This window comes from Nicotiana sylvestris, chromosome 8 (assembly GCF_000393655.2).
Source record: "Nicotiana sylvestris chromosome 8, ASM39365v2, whole genome shotgun sequence".
NCBI classification, from domain to species: domain Eukaryota; kingdom Viridiplantae; phylum Streptophyta; class Magnoliopsida; order Solanales; family Solanaceae; genus Nicotiana; species Nicotiana sylvestris.
This window is the reverse complement of record NC_091064.1, coordinates 212,237,404-212,255,230: the sequence shown is the minus strand read 5'-3', so window position 1 is coordinate 212,255,230 and position 17,827 is coordinate 212,237,404.

Here is a 17,827-nt window from a genome sequence, read left to right as displayed (position 1 = left end):
GGGGGTAAAATAATATGTATGTGAGAAGTTACTTGCCTTATTCTTTAATTTGTACTATATCATGTATCACAGTAAACCAGAAGTTTACTAAAGCAAAAGTTTATGCCATAGTAAACCAGAAGTTTACTAAGAGATAACACATGACATGATAAACTTGAAGTTTTCATTTGCCATTTTTAAATGAGCTATTTGAGAATTCAGATAAGCATATACTAAAGAACTAGAAGATTCTTCAGGAATTCTCATGTGTTGCTTGTTCTCATAATGAATTGATTATACCAGCTAAAGTTGGGACTAAGACCCCTGATTCTGAAATATATAAAAGGTGAATATGGGCCCGTTCACCTATCATGTGAACCACTTATAGGTGCATATATGAGATGGTTACATGTGTAATTATTGTCAACCTGCAGTTTGGCATTTGGAATTGCTTTTCTCGATTAAGAGCATAATTTTCAGATTATGAAATCAAGACAGTTCATCTTGATAATGCTAGTTTATATCCAAGCTGGTTTAGCATTGAATACCTCCTATTAATGTCTAAACCATTGCTTATAAGAACAAAGCTTCATGTGTTGGTCTAAGATTTTCTAAATTGCATATAGCAGCACTCGTATGCATCAGATCAATAATATATGATAAGTCCTCCCTTCACAATTGGTTTAGGATCAGAAACCAAATATTTTTACTATCTTTTGCTGCGTGGTATATGATTAATTTCTCTACCATAATACACAAAGATATGTTTCCCAAAGATGATTGGGGATATATGTTAGTTTTTCTAACATTTAGGGGATGGAATAAACAGTTGAAAAATATGTTATATGAATCGAATTATCATGATCCTCACTTAGAAGATAATTCAAGTCGAATGCCAGAAGCATTTGCTGATCCAAAATTAAATATCATATTTCAGCTGCAAATGCTCCTATTAAAATTAAAGTCCCTGAAGGATAGAGTTTACTGTACGCATGAAGCGTGGTAGACCAATCGGTTCCAAAGGTAACAATCCTTGAAAAATAGTAGGAGCTAATGATCAAAATGATCATAATGAGGAGGAAATAAGCTCTAGAAGAGCCCACGACATAACATTTCATGAAACTCCCGAAAAAGTTCAGGTACCTGAAAATAAAGAAAGTGATGAGATCTCCACAAGTTATGTCGCTTCGGAACTGACACAAAATGATCGTCGACGATACATTTAATACAATATAGTGCACAATATTGTAAACGATTGTGAGGATCGGACTAGCAGTCCAGACACTTGAAGATGTCGTACCATTTAGATACAAGTCTTAACCTATATGACTTATTTGGCTAAATCTATATGAAGATCCTTGAAGGATTGAAAATGCCCGAAGCATATAATTCAAAGTCTTGAGAAATGTACTCGATCAAATTATAAAGATCTTTGTACGGTTTAAAGCAATCTGTGCGCGTGTGGTATAATCGCCTCAGTAAATATTTGCTGAAAGAAAGTTACATAAATTATGTTATTTGTCCATGTATTTTTATAAAGAAAATGTCATCAAAATTTGTTACACTTGCTATTTATGTTGGTGACATAAATCTTATTGGAACTCCGGAAGAGCTCCAAGAGGGTCTTAAAAATACTTTTACATGAAAGATCTTGCAAAGACAAAACTTTGTCTTGGTCTGCAAATTGAACATTTAGCAAACGAGATCTTTATCCATCAATCTGCCTATACAGAAAGAGTCTTAAAACGCTTTTACATGGACAAAGCGCACTCATTGAGTACACCAATGGTTGTTCGATCACTTGAAGTGAATAAAGATTTGTTCCGACCTCCAGAAGAGGACGAGGAACTCCTTGGTCACGAAGTACCCTATCTCAGTGCAATTGGTGCACTAATGTATCTTGCTAATGCTACAAGGCCTGACATAGCATTTTCTGTTAATTTACTAGCAAGATATAGTTCTTCTCCTACACGGAGACATTGGAACGGGATTAAGCATATATTGCGATATTTAAAGGGAACTCTTGATATGGGTTTGTTTTATGCTAACAAAGATAGTGCAGACCTTGTTGGTTATGCAGATGCAGGTTATTTATCTGATCCCCATGATTTTTCCTAGTAAGGTTTTAATGAGGCACATTATCTTTTAATGAACATCCAAGGGGGAGTGTTATAAATATATTATATTATGGATGTTCATTTAGTACTCCGTTGTAAATAAGCTTCCTGAAGAAGCTTATCCATATGGGACTCCACCGTAAATATGTTTATCTATTTAGTACTATATTGGAAATAAGCTTCCTGAAAGAAGCTTATCACTTTGGTACCCGGTTATGGATAAACATTACCCCCAGTAGAAGTTTATCCATATCGGGTATAATAAGCTTATCTTTTCAGTACCCAGTTATGGATAAACATTACCCCGGTAGAAGATTATCCATACCAGGTATAATAAGCTTATCCATTCAGTACTCCGTTATGGATAAATATTGCTCTCAGTAGAAGATTATCCATATATGGTACAACAACAGCTTACACAGCAGCTTGTAGCAGCTTACACAACAGCTTGTAGTAGCAGCTTACACAGCAGCTTATAGTAGCTTACACTGCAGCTTTTAGTAGCAGCTTACACAGCAGCTTTTAGTAGCAGCTTACGGAGCAGCTTCCTTTCTTCTATAAATAGAAGAGATTTCAGTTCATTATGTACATTAGTTTGAATTCGAATAATATATCAGTTTCTCTCTATACTTGTCTTTACTTTATAGTCTTTATTTCATAATAAGTATTAAATCGTAGAGAAATGCACGTATTCCCGTCATCAAATAGTGACCTCTAACTGCTCTCTTGCTTTTTCTTTTTTGCCCAAGCCACAATTTTTCTCATTTGATGTAATTTTGTTCCTAGCCAATAAAAACTTTTATACCTATAATTTTGATGACTTTTTGGCCCCAATCTTCTTTTAATTAACTAGTCTTAGGGTACGCGTGTTGCACGTATATTCTATACTAATAAATATATATTTTTTTAAAATCACTTAAATAATAATTTGCTTGTGTTATAAATGAAGATTAAATAAAAAATATATGTTCATGAAAATGTTGAATGTTGATTTTTAGCCGTAATTCTCATTTTGCGTTTGTGGCATTCAATTTAATTTTTCTCTACATCGTAATGTCATATTTATTATGTACAAGTTAAATTCATTTTGGAATTCAAAGACTAAATTTTGAAAGAACATTCGCATTATGACTCACATTTTAAGAATAACTTTGTGCATTTTTTCATGTTATGATTGTTATTGCCTTTTAAAAATATAATTGGCAGATTTCTTTTTGAATTTACTCTTAAAATAATAATATCATCGTTAAAGACAAATATGCCATAGTTTCGGTCTAAAAATGCTTGTGTCGCTAGAAAAATAAAATATATGATAAACAAACTTTCTTTTGAATAAATATTTTAATTGACTTCAAAGTCTTTATATGAGTCTTGGTTGTTCATATAGTTTGTTATAAGAAAAGAATTTTTATAAAGTAAAATCTTAATTAATTGAAAGCCACAAATTTTAGACTTTCTATCTAATAAGAAAAGATTTAATAATTATATTTTTAGTAGTTTTCAATGTCCTAAATATTAGGAAAAATATTAAATGACTACTTTGTTTGGTGTGAGCTCTATTTTTAAAAAGTAAAAAAGGCGAATAACATTTTGATAAGACTATTCATAATTTAGAAAAGATTTGAATTAGATTTTTAGCTAACTAATTAATTCAAAGATTTAATAATTTATTGTCAACATTAAAGGAAATAATTTACTTCCTTGTTGATTTAAATTATTAATATTGTTCATCTCCAATTTTAAATATTTAACTATAATATAATTTTATCCACTAAAGTTCTATTCCTATAGCCTCTAGGCGGAAGAATCGATTTGAAAAGGAGTTAAAAATGCAAAGAAACGTAAATCCTTTACTTCTTTCCCTTTCATTTATTTTTCTTTATTTCCTTATTCTGAAAATTAATATTAAAAAAAATAAACATGGAAAGTTTTGTTACCTTCTTAGGGAAGTGTTTATATAAAGTAAAGTTTTAATCGATTTCAAAATATAGAACTTTCTACATATTCAAATAAGGAATATATTTTAAACCAAAATTTTAGTTGATTTAGAACTCCTAAAAATTAGGAAAAACTTAAATTACAATTTTGTCCTACATAAAATCTACTTTTAGAGGGTAAAAAAGGCGAACGACATTTCGCTAAGGGCCTTCGTGCTTTTAATATAGTATAGATTATCAACCGGTCAAATATATTAGGAAGGTATAAGATTTACCTCTTTAACTTTTTGTTGGAAATTAATCGAGAAAACCTATTTGACTTGGTAGTCCTAAATTATTCTCAATAATATTAACTTTCTAACGAAATTTTGTATCACTTTGGATTTTATATAATCTTAGCAGGCACTCTGAAAATAAAATATTTGAAGTAGAAATTAAAAAATAGTATTCGAAAGTTAAAGTTGCACTTATATATTAATTTAATAACCAGAAACAAATTTTAAAAATTTGCAAGTAAAATTCATTATTTCACTTGAAATAACACATTAAATACACTGTGGCATTAGATAATGCTTATAAAAAAACTGCACCACCAATGAATAGGTAATGTTAAGAGAAATAATTTTGTAAAATTATTAGTGTTAGTCAAATAATTTTGTTATTAATGATATTACAATACTTCTATTTGAATTGATCAAATTGTAATATATTGACACTTTATAATAAACACTTGATAGTTTTACTATTCTTGGGCCGTCTTGCTCCAGACTATGCATTTTCATTGACTAGCATGTATGATTTATCGTAGCTGATTTATTAACTTTCATATGAGTTTACTGTATTATCCCTTTCGATTTTAAGGAAAAATTGTCACGTGCATATAAGTGATGGCACATATACTTTTGTTTAAATCTTATGGTAGACTTGGTATCTTCTTTGAATACTGTAAACTGAAAAAGTTACTCCAAGAATCACGAGCCACATGATTCACGGAAGGAAACGAAAAAGAAAATTTAACACTAAAATATTTATAAAAGAAAAAACTTTTTTGTTTACATCATTGAGATTTTTTAAAAAAATCCGTATATATTAATTTTAGAATTCGATGTTAGAAGTGGAAAAGGAGTTTATGACTAGGAACGCCAAAAATATTTTCAAAATAAAATCAACTAAACTGAATCAAACTAATTTGTTGTTAACCTCAAAAAAAGATTTGAATACATTTATATAAATGACACTGTAAATCTGTCGGTATTATGTTGGGCCCGTGCGCAAGCCGGGCTTCATTTTTCTTCGTAACAACAAATATGTTCCAGAATATGATCTAGGCATCCTAGATTTCTTTTCTTCCCTATTTGAATTTGAATATGCACGAGTAAATTTATCAGTTGTATTTTAAAGTTCATGTTTTGCGAATATAATGATTCTCTGATAGGTACTGTTAGGGACCCGACTCTTTGACATCGGGCGCGGTGCGGCTGTGGCAAGGATTGGGTGTGATGGCTGCCATTAGCCTATGTGCGTGCAAAACAATCATGCGGGCAATGGACAAGACAATATCATGTGGATTGTTGCGGGCAAGTATTGACCAAGGTCTTGGGGCAGACAAGACATACTTGGCAAAGACTTGACAAAGCAGTATGGGCAAAGTTGGGGCGGCATGACACAACATGCGCGCCAAAGTCAGTGGCACGGGCACTTCGGGTTGTGGCAGCGCCAAGTGCGGGCTAAGCTAAAGTACGGCAGTGCGGGATGATGGCAAAGGCATTCAATAGCTAAGGCAAGGCTATGTGAAGGAAAATACAAACAATGGCATGGGTAAAATAAGGATTGACATGGGCAAGACAGAAACTCGACCAAGGCATGTGCGGGCGGCAGTGACGTCGAGCATGTACGGAAAAATCATGGGCGGCAGATTGCGGGCAAAGCATTAGTGTGGAGCAATGTCAAAATGAGCCAAGGCTGGGTGCAATGCCAGCTTTGGGCGTGCATCAGCTGACCAAATCAAAGGGCACATGCAATGCACATGCCAAAGTAGTTGGCGGTTTCCTTTTCGTAACCACCTTTACCTATATCTGATTTATGCTTGTATCCACTATCATTTAGTGTAGAACATGACCTATGTAGTTGGGTATGTCAACTACAAGATAGGAACAGACTTAGTCTTAGCCCGACAAGTGGCAAAAGTTGTAGACAACAAGTGTTCATGTGCTGTCAAGTCCTAAAGGCTGCCTATGTGCTATAAATATGTGTCTTTGGACTTAGTCAGATTTCAAGTGCAACTTCGTGTGAAGTTTAAGTGGGAAACAAGAGTGAAACGTGAGGGTTTCTAAGTGTTTCAAAAGGGACTAAGGTTAGGCATTGGGGAGGTCTTAGTATTGGCTAAAGAACGCATTGTGTTCTTTGTCAAAAGTGGGTTTGTGGTTGAATTGTGATCATAGTCAAATTAAGGTTCCTTTGTAAGTTTTCAAAATTAATACAAAGGTTGGGATTTTCCTGTATTTGATTGTGTTCTTTTCAATTTGCTTCCAAAATTCGTTTAAAGCCAAACTTGCTGAAAATTTGACTAAGTGTTGGGAAAGGCTAGGTCAAGTGCGCAACTTGACTGTCGCGCGGGTGTGACTTTGGACTGACCAAAAACGCCACCGTGACAACTTGTATCAGAGCGGAGCAAGGTTCGTGGCGGTGGTAAGACAACCAGTAGCTGATTTCGTGTTGTTATTTGAGAAAATGGCTGGTGGCACAAATGCTGAACTACGCCAAAGGGTGGAACAGTTGGAAGCACTCGTTGGGCAGGCTCTTTAAGTAGGTGATGATTCTTCTGTTCTTGCAAGATTGATATGTTTGGAGGTAGATTATGCAGCGAGGCATGAAACTACGATGGCAGAAACGGTCTTGATATGCAAGGAAAAGGAAGAATTGCATTAGGAGGTGGTTCAATTTCGAAGGGCATCACAAACTACTACCCGTAGAAGCAATGATCGCTCCAAAGTGAAAATTACGGAGCCAAAAGCTTATGGTGGTTTAAGAAGTGCAAAAGAATAGAAAAATTTCTTATGGGATATGGAGCAGTATTTCGAGGCTGTTCATGTGCCGAGTGACGAAAATGTGATCATTACACCTATGTATTTGACTGATAATGCGAAAGTTTGGTGGCGTACATGAGTTGCGAAGGTGGAAAGTGCTGGACTGCCTAAGATTGAATCTTGGGAGATATTGAAGAAGGAATTAAAATCTCACTTCCTTCCAACCAACTCGTCATGGGTTGCAAGAGATGGACTACGCTGCTTGAAGCTAAGTGGCACAGTGAGGGAGTATGTCAAGGAATTCTCATCCTTAATGTTGAATGTAAGTAATATGGCAGAGGAAGACAAACTGCATTACTTCATGAGCGGATTGAAGGGCTGGGCGCAATTGGAGTTGAGAAGGCAGAATGTTCAATGCCTTTTTATTTCTATTGCCGCGACAGATGCATTGCCTGACTTCAATATAGGTGATGACCTTGCTGAATCTTCGCATTCAAAGTCTGAAAGAATGAAAGACAAAGCAAAGGAATGGAAGAAAAGTGGGAAAGGCCAAGCTTCCGAAGATGAAGGATTTGCCAAGAATGGGAGGCAAGTGGAGACTTCCAATGGCAAGGAAAGAAGCGGCAAGTTCAAAGGCTGCTTTACTTCTGGTGGATCGCACACAAGGAATGTCTGGTGCAGGCTAGGGTGAATGCTATGCTGCCTGCGAAAAAACAAGAACATGTGGCGGAGGCAAATGCTATTGTGGTAGATGCAAATGGATCAACAGGGGCGTTGTATGTCAACAACTCCTTGGGGCTGATTAATTGAGTTAGCTCGACGACGACGTCGATTTCAAAGGGTACATGTGTTTTGTTAGGGGCCTGACTCTTTGACTTCGGGTGCGGCGCGGCTGTGGCAAGGATTGGGCGTGATGGCCTTGCTATTGGCCTATGTGTGGGCAAAACGATCATGCAGGCAATGAACAAGACAATTTCATGTGGGCCGTTGCGGGCAAGTATTGGCCAAGGTCTTGGGGAAGGCAAGACATGCTTGGCAAAGGCTTGACAAAGTAGTGTGAGCAAAGTTGGGGCAGCATGGCACGACATGCGCGCCAAAGTTAGTGGCACAAACACTTCGGGTTGTGGCAGCGCCAAGTGTGGGCTAAGCTAAAGTACAATAGTGCGGGATGATGGCAAAGGCTTTCAATAGCTAAGAAAAGGCTATGTGAAGGAAAATACAAGCAATGACACGAGTGAAATAAGGGTTGACATGGGCAAGGCAGAAACTCGGCCAAGGCATGTGCGGGCGGCAGTGGCGTCGAGCATGTGCGGAAAAATCATGGGCGGGAGATTGCGGGCAAGGCACTAGTGTGGAGCAATGTCAAAATGAGCCAAGGCTGGGCGCAATGCCATCCTTGGGCGTGCATTGGCTGACCAAGTCAAAAGGCACATGGAGTGCACATGCCAAAGCAGTTGGCGGTTTCCTTTTTGTAACCACCTTTAGCCATGTCTGATTTATGCTTGTATCCACTATAATTTCTGTAGAAAATGGACTATGTAGTTGGGGATGTCAACTACAAGATAGGAACAGGCTTAGTCTTAGCCCGACAAGTGGCAAAAACTATAGACAACAAGTATCCATGTGTTGTCAAGTCCTAAAGGCTGCCTATGTGCTATAAATAGGTGTCTTTGGACTTAGTCAGATTTTAAGTACAATTTCGTGTGATGTTTAAGTGGGAAACAAGAGTGAAACGTGAGGGTTTCTAAGTGTATCAAAAGGAACTAAGGCTAGGCATTGGACATGTCTTAGTGTTGGCTAAAGAACAACTTGTGTTCTTTGTCAAAAGTGGGGCTGCGGTCGAATTGTGATCATAGTCAAGTGAGGGTTCCTTTGTAAGTTTTCGAAATTATTACAAAGGTTAGGATTTCCCCGTATTTGATTGTGTTCTTTTTAATTTGCTGCCAAAATTCATTTAAGGCCAAACTTGCTGAAAATTTGGCTAAGTGTTGGGAAAGGCTGAGTCAAGTGCGCAACTTGACTGCCGCGCGGGTGTGACTTTGGACTGACCAAAAACGCCCCCGTGACAAGTACCACGTTAAGATTATCCTCCGTCTAATATAAGAATCTAAGCTATAATAACTCAAAGTTCCCCGATCGACCATTCCACCCTGTGCCAAAAAATAGATCAATTAGAACTCGAAATTTATATATATAGAAGAGCAACAGGTTTCGACCTATGTGCTTAAAGGAATTACAATCAAAGCCGAGGGTAGTTCAGTCATTACATCTCTTAGATTTTTTTAGGTTTTTTTTACGTGTACATGTGTTACAATTTTGATAATCACTATGATTTTACGTGGCTTTTTTCTTGCTGCCAACATATACGTAGTTGTATTTGTGCAGATTTTCTTCTTCTTTTTTAGCTTCATTTTCTGCTCTGGAGTTATGTTTCTCTTGCTCTCTCCTCTGTACATTTTTGGGGTGTTTTTTTTTTTTCAACAAATTTTTTATTTGGATTTCAATTAATCCTTGGCCTTCGTTTTATTTCTGGGTTCTAGTGAGTATTTCTCTGTTCTTCCTTTTGTTTCTTCATAATAAGTATTTGATGAAGTGTTAATTTTTCTATTTGTTTCTCCGTTCTTTTGAGTCCTTTCTTGCTGGGTTTCTTTTTGATTGTCTCCTTTCCTCTCCATTCTCTAAATTGTTCTTATTTCGGAATTCGGGGAAATGCCCCAAAAAATATCACTATTTTCTGGCAACTTATTGGCATTATCCCTTCCGGCTTATTCCTTTTTCCTTGATGCCCTTTAAGTGATTAAATTCTTTTAAATTTCTTTAATATTTTATTGGGGTATTGTTCATTAATACTGAATCTTCTTACTTTGGTATTTGGCAGGCTACTTTTGTTTCGGCATTCAAGGCAAAAGCGCATGGATCATCATTGTTTTTGGGTTGCTGCACACCCGAAGGTCTTATGCTTTGATTTTCGGAACTTGAATTAAAATTTTACAATCCCTTAGAGAAACCGCCACTATATGATTAATCCGCTAAGGTAATTATCAAGGATGGAGATTAGGACGAGTTAATCAGAATGGTGATTTTGTGCAATTTATGTTGTCTGAATTTTTTTATGAATATATAAGATACCTAATAGTATCTCTTCTCAAAAAATATGTTTTTTTTACTGATGCACAAATCGAAATATCAAATAGAAGATGACTTGCTATGCATAGCGATTAAATTATTCTGGTCGTAAAATTATTTATATTTTTTTAGGTTGTTCCATATATTGAGAGCAAACATACCCAGATTGGTAAAATAAAAGAAACCCCCTAGACAAAAACTTACCGGGACTCTATGATTTAGAGTATAGATTAACAATTATTTAACAGGGTTGCTCTTATACCAAAATAAAAATAGTAATGTAAAATTCAATTTTATTCTCTGGATGGAATTTCTTTGATCCTCAAAACATCTGAAATTCATTCATTCCATATTGTCCATCAAATCTCTCAATCGTGGATTTATTTATATTCCATCTTCAAAAGCTGTTTAATTAGTGTCTTAGAAAACCTCGGCATTGGTTTATGCGCCTTGACATTGTATAATATAGGGAACATTTAAAGGTTGTAGTATCTTGGTAAAGGATTTGAGATAGTTATGTCGCTGATAGAATTGAAACAAGACAATTCAGTGTGGTAAAATCTTATGTATAAGCTCAGTAAATTTGTTCTCTTCTTTTATCTTCATATATATATATATATATATATATAATAAAGCTCAACTTAGTAAAATCTCATGAATTCATTTTTTTTCCTCTGAATTTTTATTTGAATTGTTGAACAAATGATCCTTTAAGAATGTATCGTATTGAATTCTATTTTGCATTACTTGTGCAGTGTGTTGCTTCCCTAGAAACATACCAGGTACTACCTAGAGTCTGCGTTCAATTTGACCATAAAAAATGAGTTTGTTTCCTTTTTTTTTTTTTAATTAAGTAAATGAGTTTTTTCCTCTTCTTGTCCCTCATGTACCCCATTACTCTTATACATAAAAAGATGGAAATCTAGCTAGCAACTTAGACTAAATTTCCCGTCCTATAATGTCTGATGAAACTTCACATGGTTCGTTCTATGTTTACTCCTTTAGACATGAAATAGAATTTTAGTCGGTGGCAATATTCTGTGATTATTATTTTCAATGTAGAATGTTGGATGTCAATAGTGTCTCAACATTACTGACATTGTAACTTGCTCCATAAAAACCTTTTATTTGTTTCTGGAAAATGGAAAGAAAGAGATTAACCATGATTAGCCAATTCCTTGAATTCATTACGTATATGTGCTCAATACTCTTAAATTCCTTCATGGCTGCTACAATTATGGGGGTTTGTCTGCGACTGCCTATTATTCTGTGTTTTTGACATAATTATGTTGTATTAGTGAACTAAATCTTGTTAGAGTGGAAGAAGATTTTTGATTATGAGGTATTTAATGCATGTTGTGGAGCTATGTGGAGTATTCATGCGTACTCGCATCTCTGTTTACTTGCTGGAGTCTTTTGGAGCATGCTAAATTTGAGTCTATAGTTTTTTGAAAGGTACAATAAAGCACAAATAGGGATATATACAGATACGATTTAGAGAAGCATAACAATTTAGTTCTCTTGCTTCTATTCCTTTTCTCTATTTACTTTTGAAAAAAATAAGATGGGCTAGACTAATAAATAACCCCTACATGTGTTGGTATTACGGGGTTCAAAATCAAAAAATCAGATAAGCAAACAAACGTTCGTTCAATAAACAAATCATAAAATAATTCCGAGCCCGCTGAATTCACAGTGTATCCTTAAGGAATTTAATTCCCTCACTATTGCCAAAGGTGTACGGATTAATTTCTCCCAGGATAGAACGAAATAACAATTCTGTGAAAGCGACACTTCAAATCACAGAACTTCAGTGAACTCAACAAACAGAGCAAATCACACTTGACACTTATGTTTATTTAAAAAATAATGCAACAATGTAGAAAATAGGGGAGAAGATTTCAGATTTTTCATGTCTTAAAGATGAAGCCAACCCTCTAAATTTATAGACAAAGGAAGGGTGAGATGGAGAGGTGCAACCCAAAAGGTGCCTCTTCCATTTCTCATTCACACCCTTTAGAGCAAAAACACAATAATTCCCCACATGAATGGGGAATGGACATATGTGAAAAACATGCATGAAAATACTGTGTGATTTGCAAGTAAGGATTAATCGCATCTGGATAAGTAGGTTTTCCTTTGAACTTTCTGTAGTGAACTTATGTCGGATATACTCGGTCAATCGGTAGATTTGATATCTTTAAACTGTTGAGCTTTGGTGTATACCTAGAAAATCATAAGTCATACAATCAATCCTTAACCGTTTTTGGTTCTCACGGTTGTGTTCGTTTCAGCCATGAACACCGCCTGATTTCATGAGTGCTTAGAGAATGGGCCTCTACTTTCATTCCCCTTAAAGCGGCTTATACTTCACACTCACATAGGTGATTTCTAAACGTGTAATCCTATAGACACACTATCTGGTCATATCCTACCGGACTTAGCAAATCATTAAAAAGCTTTAAGCTTTATTGACTCATCAAAAAGCCTTAATACTTTACCTTGATTTCTGAATATTGTCTTCACACAAGAATGGGTTGAGTTATTTGACAATATTGAACCGTCATTCATAACTTTGTTTGATCTCTTTGAACCTAGCTCTTGGGATCTCTAGTCTGCTAGGTAGAGTTACCGCCATGATGACTTGTCCTAGGTCTTAGCCCCATTCCCTTCGATGATCTTTCAACTGCCTCTCTAGATATGCCTTTTGTAAGTGGATCTGACACGTTATCTCTTGACTTTACTATCACAACCCCAAATACCCCGGTCGTGATGGTGCCTATCACAGTACTAGGCAAGCCAACCAAACAAGTAACCACAGTGAATTCTTTTTATAAAACCATTTTCTAAAACTGATTGAGTCTCAAATTCTCATAAGAAATATTTAAATCAACTGAAAGGTGCGAAAAACAGTACAAAATATACCAGCACAGCCTAACAATCTGGTGTCACAAATCAAAAGCCTCTAAATACAACCCAATTTGACTAACTAATACGTCATAAGTCATAAAAATGCATAAAACTAAAATAGGAAGGAGGAAAGTAGGGCTGTGAACGTTGTGCAGCTACCTTGCAGTTTTCCGTAAACTCTGAGAGTGCTAGGGACCCTACTCTGCTGCTCGGGCACCTGGATCTGCACACAAGATACAGGGAGTAACGTAAGTACGTCAACTCAGTAAGTAACTAAAGTAAATAAGGTCTGAGTGCAGTGACGATTGACAACAATAGAACATTCTTATCCTTTTCTTGTTTAACGTGCTCAACAATTACTCTTCAGCTTTATTGCCTTTACTTTATTGTTCATACTTTTTTGGTCTTAGCTGACCTCGAGGTCCCTGGATAGACGAGCTCGAGGCCCCTACTGTATAGACAATATTGATTTGGTTCATTATTTCTTCTTATTTAAGCTCAATATTACTTGTTTAATCACTAGTATTAAAATATATCTCATATCTTTAAAACTACAAATTATCTTTAATTGTTACTCACGTTTTTCGAGGTAAACAAATATCAACTGCGCTCACTGGGGGTGTAAAGACTCCGGAGGGGCTTCTTCCAGCCCAAGCACTATAACAAGCCAACAAAGGCATAATCAATATCTTGTAGCGGCGTGCAGCCCGATCCCATATTGTCACTCAATATCAAGCTCTCGGCCTCACTTAGTCATCACTCTCCAGTCTCACACACACGGGCTCAAAATGCCGTGATACTAGCCCGAAACAATGATATGATATGCCAAATAATAATAATCGAGACTGAGACATGATATAATATGCATGAACAGGACTTAGTGCAGAATATCATTGAAACTAATGATATGACAGCAAGAAACGATCTCTCGGGTCTTAACAGTATCAACGTGAAGCCTTAACATGATATTTAGCATGATTTATAGCTCATTAACTTAGTCATATGATCACAACACAGATATCAGCAAGAAAGAGCCACTAAGCGGTGCCATGGAATAATATAGGCCGCAATTCTCACGCCCACACGCCTGCCACTTGGCATTTGCGTCACCTCAATAGTAATCATAGAACACATAGTTCGGGGTTTCGAATCCTCATAACCAAGTTTGGAAGCGTTACTTACCTCAAACCAAGCCAAAACTCTAGCCCGCAATGCCCTTGCCTCTTGATTCAGCATCCAAAAGCTCCGAGTCTAACCAAAATCAGTATATTATCATCAATACACGCTAAAGGAACAAAGCCTATGCGAAAATTATCAAATTAAATCAAAAATCCCTAAATTGGCTAAACCCGACCCCTGGGCCCACGTCTCGAAATTCGATAAAAATCACATCATTAGAATCCTTATCCTTCCACGAGTCTATACATACCAAAAATATTGAAATCGGACCTCAAATTCTCAATTTAAACTCTCCAATCTCAAGCCCTAATTTCCCAATTTTTCACCCCTATTCTCTTCAATTTCCATGTTTAATCAACTGAAATCCACCATAGATACACGTATTAGGTTCTAAAATCTTACCTCAACAAGTTTTCCCTTGAATCCCTCTTCAAAACCCTCCAAGAAGCTCCAAAACCGGATGAAAAATGGTGAAAATAACTAAAATTTTGCGAAGCCCTTTATTTATACTTTCTGCCCAGCAAAACCGCACCTGCGGTACCAACGTCGCATCTGCGGTCCGCACTTGCGAACACATCTCCGCTTCTACGGATTTTCATTAACCAGCCAAACTCCGCTTCTGTGGTCGCTTAACCGCACCTGCGGTCACGTAGATGCGGGGACCTAGCTGCACCTGTGGTTCCTCTACGCACCTGCACCTCAAGACTTCTCCTGCGAAGCTCGCACCTACGGTCCCCATTCCGCAGGTGCGGATTTGACAGAAGCAGCACACCAGCTGCATTTCCTCAAGTCTAAACTTTTCCGAAAACCATCCGAAGTTATCCCGAGGCCCTCGGGACCCCAACCAAAAATACGAACAAGTCACATACCACTATTTAAACTTATTCCAACCTTCGGAACAGTCAAAACAACACTGAAATACCAAATCCCCCTCGGATTCAAGTCTAAGAATTCCAAAACTTCCGAGTTCCGCAAACGATGTAAAAACCTATCAAACCTCTTCCGAATGACCTAAAATTTTGCACACATGTCACAAATGACACAACGGACCTACTCCAATTTCCAGAATTCCATTCCAACCCCGATATCAAGATTTCCATTGCCGACTGGAAAATGTCAAATTTTCAATTTCGCCAATTCAAGTCTAAATCTATTACAGACGTCCAAAATATATTCCGAACATGCTCCTAAGTCCAAAATCACCCAATGGAGCTAACCAAATCATAAAAGTTAAATTCCGAGATCGAATACTAAAAAGTCAAGATTGGGTCAAACCTTTCAAATTTACAACTTCAAGCTGAGAATCATTCTTCCATATCAATTCCGATTATCCTGAAAACCAAAATCGGCGATTTACATGAGTCATAATACATCATACAGGGCTACTCATGCCCGAAAACTGGCGAGCGAAGTGCAATTGCTCAGAACGACCGATCAGGCCGTTACAGGAACTCGACTGAGTATACGGTTATCTGTCAGAATAACTTTCTCCACACAAGTTCTGGGGTAAATCAGAACTTATCAACAAGGCGTTCATCCTCTCCTTTAACATTTTATTCTTTCTGCAATTCCACTAGATTGCGGTAATTAAGGGGTTGTCGTTTGATGAATAATACCATATTCCAAATATATTTTTTCAAAAGAAGACTCACATTCACCGCCCTTTTACTTTGTAGAGCCAACCATAAGAACTGTTGTTTGTATCACGACAGAGCCAGAATTTATAAATGGTGAAGTTTTTAATCTTCAAAGCAATCTGACACATTCAGAATTCATAAACGGTGAAGTTTTTAATCTTCAAACCGAGTAATATGTGACACAATCAAATTTAATAAACGATGCAGTTTTTAATCTTCAAACCGAATAATAAATTGGGGTAGAAAATCACTAAGATTTTAATCTCCAGAACGAGTATAAAGTCACTTAGACTTTAATTTCCGATAAATGAGTAGAAAGTCACAAAGACTTTAATCTCAACGAACGAGTAAAAATTATGCAGATTTTGATCTCGAAGCATGAGTAGAAAAACCACAAAGATTTTAGTCTCCATAAAGAGTATAGAAAATCATGAGAATTTTAATTCCCTTTCCACATGGTTTTTCAACTAAACCATTATAGCACTTTCTCTAATCTTTATATATATTACGTACATTCATGATCTCAAAAATACTTTTAAGTATCAATGTAAGCCTAATTCATATCTTACAACATTGAAAATAATCTTCCACTTAGTTTATGCATGTTACGAACCGTTCTTCACTAGAAAGTATATGTTACTCCAAAGCATGCATATAACTCCAAATATTTAATATGAGATCATCATGTAATAAAGATCTACCCTCAAATTTATAGAAACTTAATTTAATAAATCACAAAGGAAAATAAATCCCCCTTCTGTTGGTTTGTGATATTATACCTTTTCTAGAGCAAATCACAACCACCGTTCTCTAAGGCAAGAAATATCATGCCCCTATAATCTTGATTTAATCCCATTAGAAGAGGGTCTCAATGGGTGCGGACGGTTAAATGCACCGTTACAGAAAAATATCTTCTATAAGAGACAAAGACACCAACCATTTGAACATTGTTAATCCCACATGGTGATTCGTTGTGTTCACTAACAAATAACAATTGATATCACAGAAGAGAAGTAAGGAATGTAATTTTAATTTGCTTCCCTGACATGTCCGTCGACATCAATTATGCTTGGAGAATTTCACTTGACTTCCTTGAGTTCTAGTAACTAGAATGTGATCAACCAGAAGTCCAAACTTAAAGAGCCACGATCAAATGTCAAAAACCATCTTTGAAATTCATTTTCCAATAACAGTGCACCAACATTGCGTTATATATGATTGAAAAACGCAATCAGAAGATACAATTAGATTCCTTAAGAATGTTGGTATTACGGTGTTCAAAATCAGAAAATCAGATAAGCAAACAAACGTTCGTTTAATAAACAAATCGTAAAATAATTCCGAGCCCATTGAATTCACAGTGTATCCTTAAGGAATTTAATCCCCTCACTGTTGCCTAAGGTACACGGATTAATTCCTCCCAGGATAGAACGGAATAACTATTCTGCGATAGCGGCACTTCAAATCACATAACTTCAGCGAACTCAACAAACGGAGAAAATCACACGTGACACTTATGTTTAGAAAATAATGCAACAATGTAGAAAAGAGGGGAGAAGATTTTCAGATTTTCCATGTCTTAAGATGAGGCCAAGCCTCTAAATTTATAGACAAAGAAAAAGTGAGATGGAGAGGTACAACCCAAAAGGTGCCTCTTCCATTTCCCATTCACGTCTCCATTTCCCATTCACGTCCTTTAAAGCAAAAACACAACAACAAGTACCAATGTTTTTGACGAAGGCAGACAAGACTGGAGCCTAACCACAACATGGTGGCTGCACTTCATTTTGTAAATCTGCAAATAGTATATAAGTGAACTAATCTCCCATAGATGAAAAAGAATATGCCGTTCGGGAGCCACGTTACAACCAACAATGAACATTCTGTCCTTTATGGATGTAAATAATATCCAGCAG